Below are 10,599 nucleotides of genomic sequence, written 5' to 3'. Positions count from 1 at the left end.
GGCCAGAGATTCTGCTAAACATCCTACAGCACACAGCAGCCCCCCCTCACTTTCCCCAACAAAAAATTGTCTGGCTCAAAATGTCAATAGTTCCAAAACTGATAAATCCTGCTCCAAGGCCCTGCCTAAAAAACCCTGTCTATAACTCATCATCAATGCTAACATATTTTTCATACACACAAACATTCTCATCATCTGATAGATGCTTGACCCATTAGAGACCCATTAGGCCAAGAGGAATAGTCCAAAGACCTTGTGAAATTGTCCAAATGAAACCTAAGATTGTTCTATTGGATTACATTAGATATGTCAACAGAATAAGGACTTTATTAAAGGAGAAGAAGGAAGGGTAAAGTTCTGAGACCACAGGTATATAAGGGAAGAGGTTTCTTTAAGATTAAACTATATATTTGTGAATAAAGACATGTATATGCAAGTCAGGTATAAAATCATTGTTTAAATGCATAAATTTAAAACAAATTATATAAAAGTTGTCTGCTCATTAGATTTTCATGCTTTGCATGTTTAGAAATGTTAAGAGCTAAGGAAAAATCTTTTCTCCCTGAAATTTTCCTGAGTAAATTTTCTTTATCAGCAAATAAACAAGATGCAATTTTAGTAGTCAGCAGTTTTAGGTTTATAGAATAGTTTGTACTTTTTTAAATCTATTTGGGAAAATTAGATGGGCCTTCCAGCATAATTCTTTTGAGTGATCTTTTCTTGCTCACAGAAAAATGTGATTGGAAAAAAATCCAATTTTTTTTAAGATCTGGGTTCTGACACATGGGTTTTCCCTCTTTCTCTGTCACGACCTCTCTGGGCCTCAGTTTTCTTACTATGTAGAGCACGGGTTTCAGAAATTACAAAGTGGCAATGCATGGGCAAAACAAGTCTCATAATTGCCTTTTTTACCTTACTAGCTTTTTGTAAACTTTGCCTCTTTGGGCATCTGCATTTCACCCCAGCCTAGATTCAGTATCCACCAGAAATCCAGAGAAGTCTGAGTCAGGCCAAGTCAGGTATTTATTAGCATGAGGCCTCTTTAGCCTGGGAAAGACAGTGACCTGTCAGACTGGACTGACACTAGCCCAGGTCTCTGATCCACAAGCCATGAAGAAATAATTTCCTGGTTGCTGAACACAAGGTAGAAAGAAATCACTACAGGAAGAAACAGTTCAGTGAACAGTCTCAGTCCGGAGCTATTGTTTGCCGGGAACTGAAGAACTTTGACAGTAGAAATGCAGACTCAATTTCAAATGGCCTTCTTGTGTCCCCCCAGGAAAATCTTCAGATTCCCTCAGATAAAAGAGCTGTAATAAATTTTAAAAGTGGCCTAAGTTTATAAAAACAAACAAAAAAAATACTACCAACCAAGATTCAGAAAAAAGGGAGAGACAAATGACCTAATTTCACGGCCCCAAACCAGACTCTAACCAGACTGAGGTCTGGCAAACATAGATGAGGACAGAACTATTTCACATCTACCAAAGGGCCCAAATTTACATTTGTTATGCACTTTCTAAATTAAAGAGGAGAGTGAAAAGCTGGCTTAAAACTCAACACTCAAAAAAACAAAATCATGGCATCCGGTGCCAGCACTTTTTGGCAAATAGAAGGGGGGAAAGTGGAAATAGTGGCAGATTTTATTTTCTTGGGCTCCAAAATCACTGGAGATGATGAATGCAGCGTGAAAATTATGCTTGCTTCTTGAAAAGAGAGCTATGACAAGCCTGGACAGTGTATTAAAAAGCAGAGACATCACTTTGCTGACAAAGGTCCATATAGTTAAAGCAATGATTTTTCCAGTAGTCATGTATGGATGTGAGAGTTGGACCATAAAGAAGGCTGAGCACTGAAGAACTGATGCTTTCAAACTGTTGTGCTGGAGAAGACTCTGAGTATCCCTTGGACTGAAAGAAGATCAAACCACTCAATCCTAAAGGAAATCAACTCTGAATATTCATTGGAAGAACTGATGCTAAAGCTGAAGCTCCAATACTATGGCCACCTGATGTGAAGAACCCACTCACTGGAAAAGATCTTGATGCTGGGAAACATTGAGGTCAGGAAGAAAGAGGGCAACAGAGGATGAGATGGTTGGATAGCATTACCAACTCAGTGGACACAAGATTGAATAAAGTCGGGGAGATAGTGAGGACAGGGAAGCCTGGAGTGCTGCAGTCCATGGGGTAGCAAAGAGTCAGACAAGACTTAGCAACTGAAAAACAAGCCTAAATTAAGTATAAGCTATAATCAGTGTCAGAGTTATATTGAAAGTATTAATTTATCAAAAGTAAATATTTGCAATGAAGCCCAATTTTCTGAGTCTTATTTTGCTATTTCTTCATCTCTTAACACAGAAAGAGCTTTAAAAAACTGGCCTGTGGCCTTTCCCAACCTCTGGGGAAGTCTGTTCGGAGTTAGATATTGAGGCAAAGCAAAGGAACAGCTAATGGACCAAAGTGCTAAACTAGCACGTCTGCTGGCTCCAGCCTCCAAAAGCAGCATCTCCTGAGAGAAAGTGGAGAAAACCCTGAGAGCCAAGGGGTGAGGATGGGGTGAAGTGCTGCTTTGATAAGTGCTAATGTGGGAGGCTGGCTTTGGCAGGGGAAGGTAACCTGCACAGCGAGAGAGGATGGACTAAGAACGAACCTGTGGGAGTCTGGGCCCTGCTTATCCTATGTTCCTCAGCATTTGTTGTTGCTGTTGTTCAGTCACTAAGTCATGATCGACTCCTTTGTAACCCCATAGACTGCAGCCTGCTAGGCTCCTCTGTCCATGGGATTTCCCAAGCAAGAATACTGGAGTAGGCTGCCATTTCCTGCTTGCCCCCGGACAAACAATGCCTGCCCCGCACCTCGTCCAGCTGTTCTCCAGAGAGAGACCAGGGCAGGATAGGAAGCCTGTGCTTGTGTGAAGAGCTGAAGAAGGTCTAACTATCCCTGGACGGTTGCTTCTCCACATCCAAGCCCCAGGGCCAGTGAATAAGCATGCAAAGGAGAGCATCTCAATGTTGCTTCTTCTTGGGAAGGAGGGGCAAAGGGTGAAACTCTGACCTGGCAAGCTGTTTCATGGGTGGGAGAAAAGATAAAACCAAGAAGAAATGTGAAATAAAATATACAAAGAATGTAAGTGGAAGACATAAATGGCAGAATGAAAACATCCAGGGGACAAATCAGAGATTAGAAAGAAAATGATTATGGTAACCTTCCAAATAGAAGAAACAACAAAGAAATAGATAATATAAAATAGAGGTTAACAAGGGTGGAGGCTAGCAGGAGAAGTGCTAATATCTAGATAACAGGATTCCTAGACAAAGAAAAATATAAAAATAAAGATTTATTTTTTATTACTTTTGTGTATATTTGAAATTTCACAAATAAAAATTTTAAGGCAATTTAAAATATCTGAAAAAACAATGATGATATATTTCATGACATTAAAAAAAAAGAAAGACCTCAGATTGAAGTATCACAAGGTTATGTTATTTCTCCAATGGGGAGAAATTAGAAAAACCTTAGTCTCTCTGAAACTTAAGACTGCCAAAAACAAAGAGAAAAATCTTAAATCTTAGAGAAAGAAAGAGCAATCAACATAAAATGGAACTCAAAAAATGGATAACATTAGATACAAGACAATGGAGCAATATTCTCAATATATACCCCTATTATATATTATAATTTATACCCTTCTTAGAGTTTTTCCAATATACAAGGATGGTTTAATATTAGAATATAAGTGAGTATAATTTACAACATTAATGAGTTAAAAGAGAAATACCACATGACCATGGAATTAAAAAGTGCAAAAAATGTGTTTTTTAAAATTCAACATTGATCCACACTTTATAAAACTCAACATCGATCCGCATTCTTAACCTAAAGGAGATCACAAACCAAGAGTTTCTGTTATCGTAAACAGAGCTGTTACTGGGTAGGTAAGATGTCCCTAGGGCTCTCGCACTAATGGATATTGCTCCAGAAGAGAGAGGGTGTGGGTATCTCTGAGGAAAGTGGGGAGCTTTACATGTGCAAGAGACAGCATGAGAGGATTGGGCAAAGGGGACTCATAAATGCAAACATAAAGGTTAATATGGGAAGGGGCCTACTCTAAAATATTCCCTAGGGTAAATGCTGTCACTTCTCCCCACCTCACCCTTTGGAAGCCAGTTCCAACATCATTAAATCTTTTTTCTTTATTAAAGTATACCTGATATACAATATTCTATGTTATAGATACACAATACAATCATTCAAAATTTTTAAAGGTTATATTCCATTTATAGTAATTATAAGATATTCCCTGTGTTGCACAATATATTCCTGTAGCTTATCTTATATGGAACAGTTTGTACCTCTTAATCCCCTCTTTTTTTTTTTTTTTTTTTTTCATACTGTTCATGTGGAAAAGACCCTGATGCTGGGAAAGATTGAAGGCAGGAGGAGAAGGAGATGACAGAGGATGAGATGGTTGGATGGCATCACCAACTCAATGGACATGAGTCTGAGCAAGCTTCACAAGTTGGTGATAGACAGGGAAGCCTGGCATGCTGCAGTCCATGGGGTCGCAAAGAGTCAGACACGACTGAGTGACTGAACTGAACTGAACTGAATCCACTACCCCTATATTGTCATTAGATCTGGATGGATCTGCCTTTCCTCATATTCATTACCTGCAGTGATGGGTCAGAGGGTCTAGGTAAGGGTCAAGAGAGTCTTAACTGAGCAGCCCAGGACTTCTGAGGGGCCACACCTGGAAACTGGGGGCCTTGACTGAGCATGCACGTCATTTGAAGAAACTTTGGTGCTCAAACTTTAGTCTCTGAAGACACTGGAAAGACCTTCAGGTGTCAGGTTTGCTTTTGTCTTTTATGTTTTCATTACTTTTTTTCCTGTAACTTAAATCTAAGTGCATAATGTAGAACCATGAGAAAGAAGATGGACTCATTGTGCTTGAGATGGTACTTTGGGTTCCAACTTTGTGAAGAGGTGACTCTTCTCCCCTAGACAGCAGCTAAAGTAGCATAGGTTTGGAAGCTATAGAACATGCAGTGTAAAATAAAAACTCGAAGGGAAAAAATGCTCTCCCAAGGAGCTTATGTGTGTGTGCTAAGTCACTTCAGTCATGTCCAACTCTCTGCAACTCCGTAGACTGCAGCCTGCCAGGCTCCTCTGTCCATGGGATTCTCCAGACAAGAGTACTGGAATGGGTTGCCAAGCCCTCCTCCAGGGGATCTTCTCAACCCAGGGATCAAACCTACGTTTCCTGTGGTTCCCCAATTGCAGGCGGATTCTTTACCATTGAGCCACCAGGAAAGCCCCAAGGAGCTTATAGTCTGTGTTTGTGAATTCATGCACCCAAAAAAAAAGTAGCATGGAAGAGGGTGCTTAAATCTTAAAGTCTAGTATCTGCTAAACTAGTTCCTTTGTTCATTTTCTTTTCATAATTGTGAGACTTTTAAGACTAGATAAGATAAAGAAAACTGAGTATTTACCAACTGTGTTGTTAAATATCATGTTTATTTTATAAGAAGAAAATTTCCATTATTGTGCCAGTGTATATTAAGAGAAAGAGAAAGAGAAGGCACTGAGGGCCTCTCTGCAGAGACATCTAGAATGTGGCACTACTTACCACTGAAGTGCTCCAAGTTTTTAATTAAGTTGCATTATATTTTATAGGACATTATTTGCAGATGAAAATTTCTAACTCTGCAAAGGCTGAGTAGGGAATTTAACAGCACTGTAACAGGATGAGTTGTTATTTCATATATTTGAAATTTTAAAGAAAAAAAAAGCTCTAGAACAAAGAAAATAACCATAGATTTCACTCAGGCACATCTGTGGTGGCATTTAGACATTGTAATAAAGAATGAGTAGGTTTTCACCAGATAGACCAGATGGGGAAGAAAATGTTCAGAGGAGACTCCTCCATACACAGCATAAAAAGGTAGAACAAACTCAGGACCCAGCACATGGTCCAGGGCAACAGGAGCACAGGATGCTCCCATAAACACTGAGCAGTGAAGCTGGAGAAATAAAAGGAGGGCCATGTCATCAGGAGCCTCATATGCCCCTTTACCATTCAAGAACTTGCCACAAGTGAAAAAGGACCCAATTCCAACTAGCTTAAGCAAAAACAACAACAAAAAAGATCCAGGTGTAGGCTTCAGGCACAGCTGGAGTCAAGGTTCAAACAACGTCCGTAGATTCTTCCCAGCCTTCTGCTGGGTTGGCTTGATTCTCAGACGCTATGTGGAAATTTCCAGAATCAGCTCCAGAATCCATCCAGGGCCCAGACTAGAGTAGAATAAGGGAAGCACTCACCACCTCAGGCACAAAATTTAAGAAGTTACCCCAAAACTCAGTAATCAAGATAAATAACATTCTAATGCAATATTTTAAAATTGAACAGGCAAATAAATCTGTGATAAACAAAATATCAAAATTTAAAATAAAGATAAGATCTGTATGACTATTTTGCTTTTGCCTCAGGCTCCACCATTATGATAAAGACAGAATCATAAAGGTGCTACTGATACTAGAGGAACGAAAGGATGCTGGGGTTGGGGAGGGCACAATATGATGACCCCCGCATCATAGTTAGAAGTTTCGTCTTTATCTGTAAGCAGTGGACGATCATGGAAGACTCCAGGCAAGGGACATAAAGACAATGGATGGAAAGATGTGTTGGGAGGGATGGAAGAGGAAATTCAAGGACAGGAGTTAGGATACTTTTAGCCCAAAAAAATACATGATAAAACACAGACATAAAGCAGTACCAGTTGGGGATGGGGTGGGGGGCTGGGAGGGGACATGGGGGATGGAACCAAGAGCTGGTTAGGAATATCAGTAGAACTTGGAGGGATGGGAAATGTTAAGTAGTCAGGGATGGTTCTCAGGTTTCTGGCTCTAGGGGCTGGCTGAATGGTAGCACAATGAACAAGATTAAGATTTCAGGACATGGGTAAGTGGGTGATCAGCCAAAGGGAGGCCAGGGTGAGGAAAAGATGAAGTTCTAGATGAGATGACACTGAGGTGGCAATATCCAGCAGACAACAGAGTCTGAATCTCTCAAGAGTGGTCTGGACTAAAGAAGTGGTTTTGGAAGCCACGGTGTACAGAGGGGGAAGAGAAGAAGACTGAAGATGGAATTGATATCATTAGGAGTTCTCTCCAGTGAAATTCAAAAAATTAATCCTGGCCCTAAAATATTTTCCTTATTGATCTTATGACAATTCCTAAAAAAAAAAAAAATTAACTCTTTTATCTGCCTTGGATTAAGTCGCCAAGAGCATTTTGATGTACTACTAATGCTGTTTATATAGCTTTATACAAGTTAACAGAGCTGGAAGAACCACCTAGAAAACAGCCATAGAGAACATAATTTCCAAAAAGTAGAGGGGAAAAGGAAAGGGAAGACAGGTGCTACCTGCTGGGTTTGTGACCACCTTAAAAAACCTTGGTCTACACTTGATTTCTCAGGTGGGGCCTGAAAGAATTACAGAGTTATAAACATTCCCTGATACACCTTTTGAACCATCTGATTAAATTGGAGCGTTTAAGAGAAACAGAAAATGCAAAGAAAAAGAAGGCTTGAAGTGGGGTCTGGGATCTGGGCCTAATGTAGTTTTCTGTATGCTTTTCTCTCTCCCTTTAAGTTAGAAGTGAAGAAAAAAAAAAAATCAGTCATCTCTGGAGGTCCCTTACTGGTGCCAACTGTAGGAGAAACATTAGAAGTAAGACAGCATTATTTGACTCTTACCAAAGGGGCAGAGAGACAGGAGATGCACTCATCTCTTGTCTTTGAACCAAGGGGCCTCAGTCAAGTATCAGAAATATTTGAGTATTCCATCAGGAAATACCCAATTCAGTAATAGTCTGCAGTGAAACTTTTTTTAAAGCCCAATAAGATCTACAAGGAGAGAGATTACTTTCATTTGCAGCTAAGGCTGGAGTCATTATTTTTATAGTGTGAGGTTTGGCGGAATTTAAAAATCTTTTGTTATTCTGCAACTTTAGCCTGTTTTTAATTAAGACACCCATGTCGGTTGAAAAATGTGGCATATTTGCATAGAAATAACTATAGCAAACCAAAACCTTCATTTTAAGCCATTTTAATCACTTTCCCAGACACGCTGGTAATTACTTCTGGTTGACACCACTGAAGTGCTTTTCAGCAGCACTGAATATATTCATATCAATTGAAGTTTTCCCTCATGCACAAAGATGAGTGAGGTGCCACGGATAGAGCTGGGAGTGGGCAAATCACATTTTTCATCAGTGCCTAATAATTAGCAGAAATTCATTACTCTGTGTTTGTTTGAGCCTGAACAATATCAGCTTGTAATTACTGGTAGCTTAGGGCAAGGTAAATATTTGATGTGATGCTGGTAAATCAGTTTTTAGTGATACAAAGAGTTGATCCTGTATTTCTTTAGCCTTTAATAAGATTGCGAGCATTAACCATAAAGGTGAGGCTAAACCTCCCCCATCTGTTGTACCTTGATGCTGCAGACAAATAGCAAGAAAGAGACTGCCCGTGGAACACCAAGCTAATGAACCCCCGGGGGACTGGAGCTGTCTACTTGGGTTAAAAACAGGAAATTGCTTTTAGCAAATTCAGTGCGGGAAAAATAGCTTCAGTAGCCTTATTGCTCAGAGAAGGCAATGGCAACCCACTCCAGTACTCTTGCCTGGAAAATCCATGGACACAGGAGCCTGGTAGGCTGCAGTCCATAGGGTCACTAAGAGTTGGGCACGACTGAGCGACTTCACTTTCACTTTTCACTTTCATGCATTGGAGAAGGAAATGGCAACCCACTCCAGTGTTCTTGCCTGGAGAATCCCAGGGACAGGAGAGCCTGGTGGGCTGCCATCTATGGGGTCGCACAGAGTCAGACATGACTGAAGTGACTTAGCAGCAGCAGCAGCAGCAGCAGCAGCAGCCTTATTGCTAACGTCCTAAAGCCTGTTACAGGGCTAAGCTTTGGCCTAGTTTTGATTTAAATCTTTATTTTTTTTTTCTTTTTTGAGTCTGAACACCTGGCACTGGAGGTAAATTTAAGCTTTCTTGGTTGGTTTACTAAATTTTTTTTTAAAGTCTTAAAAGTAAACAATATTCTTTAGGTAATAAAGACAGCAGATAAGTTCCAGAAGATCCAGAAGAATCTTCTCCAGTGGTAAATATACAGGAGCTAATAAAAGTGCACAGAACATTGTAACAATCTAAACATGAATACTGACAGGTAGTTCATTTATCCCACTACAGCCCAGCAAGGCAGACAGAGCCAATGATATTATCTCCACTTTTAGAATGAGGAAATTGAGTCTCAGTGAGGTGAAGGCCTGACAGCAGGCCACAGCTTTAGTCAGCAGTGGAGTCGAGCTGAGCACAGATCATCTCTCCCCTGGTTTAGAACTCTGGCAATTTCATCAGTTACCTGTGGGTCTGTGTCAAGCCCAAGCCAGCAGGGATGGGTTCAGAACCAGAGATGCTGCCACTGTCAAGCCTCGGGAGCACTGGCAGCAAGTTACGCAACATGAGGGAGACACTAGGTATGTAAATAGTTCCCCAAAGCACCATGTAAATATTCACCTAACTGGACCAAGGACAAACCAGAGAAAAGCACTGGTTTAGAAAGCAGACTTGGTAGACATCCACTGAAGCCTCTTGAGCACAGAGATTAGACTTCTCTCTTCTTTATAGCCCACAGCCCAGCACAGTATCCCCAGTCAGAGGCTCAGCAGCGATGTGCCATGTCCATGTGCCCAGCTGGGAGGAATGGGGAAGACAGGAGCAGAGGAATAAGACAGGGTGTACCAATCCAGTCTCCAACTGACATCAGATTCTTCCTATACGAAATTCTATCAAACCTTTCCTGTGCTCATAAATCATCAAGGGTTCCATGTTACCTGCCACCGGGCTGGCATTCAAAACTCTCATTAATAACTCCTCTCTTCCCTGTGGATACAGCCAAAATGGATGACTGCTCTTTCCCAAACATGCCCAGTGAGTCTCACTTCTGTAGAACTGGCCCCCTTTGATGCTATCTCTCCCTTTGACATCCTATCCACCTGTTCAGACTCATCTCAAAGACTGTCTCCTGTTTAAGACCATTCTGGTTCCTCCAGTTGAATAAGATTCCATTCTCCCCTAAACTCCCATGGATGAACTTTTTCATTTACCCTCTTACTCTGCCTTAAATAGGTTGAACAGATGAAACTGCCAATGTTGATATGTTTCAATCTAATATTACCATTTTCCCCATGTTAGAGAACTTCTAGAAAACTGAAACTATGTGTATTCCTCTTGGTCAGTGTCCTCCAAATGCTTGGACTGAAAAAGATGAAGAATAATTTTCAGTCAACAAAAAAATGTATGGGTTGGTCCTTAAACTCTTGGGTTTTCTTTTACATTATATTCATTATGTAAGTATATCAGGACTCACCACCACCACCACTCTCATTGCCTCTCTCTCCCTCAACACTGAATCCATTTTAGGAATTCCACCTCCCTAATAGTCCCCATGCTAAAGACAATTGACTAATATATCTAATTACCTCCTGTAGAAACAAAGATGACCTTCATATTTCATTTGTT

Source organism: Bos indicus x Bos taurus, chromosome 5 (genome assembly GCF_003369695.1).
Source record: "Bos indicus x Bos taurus breed Angus x Brahman F1 hybrid chromosome 5, Bos_hybrid_MaternalHap_v2.0, whole genome shotgun sequence".
NCBI classification, from domain to species: Eukaryota; Metazoa; Chordata; class Mammalia; order Artiodactyla; family Bovidae; genus Bos; species Bos indicus x Bos taurus.
This window is presented reverse-complemented; position numbering follows the sequence as displayed.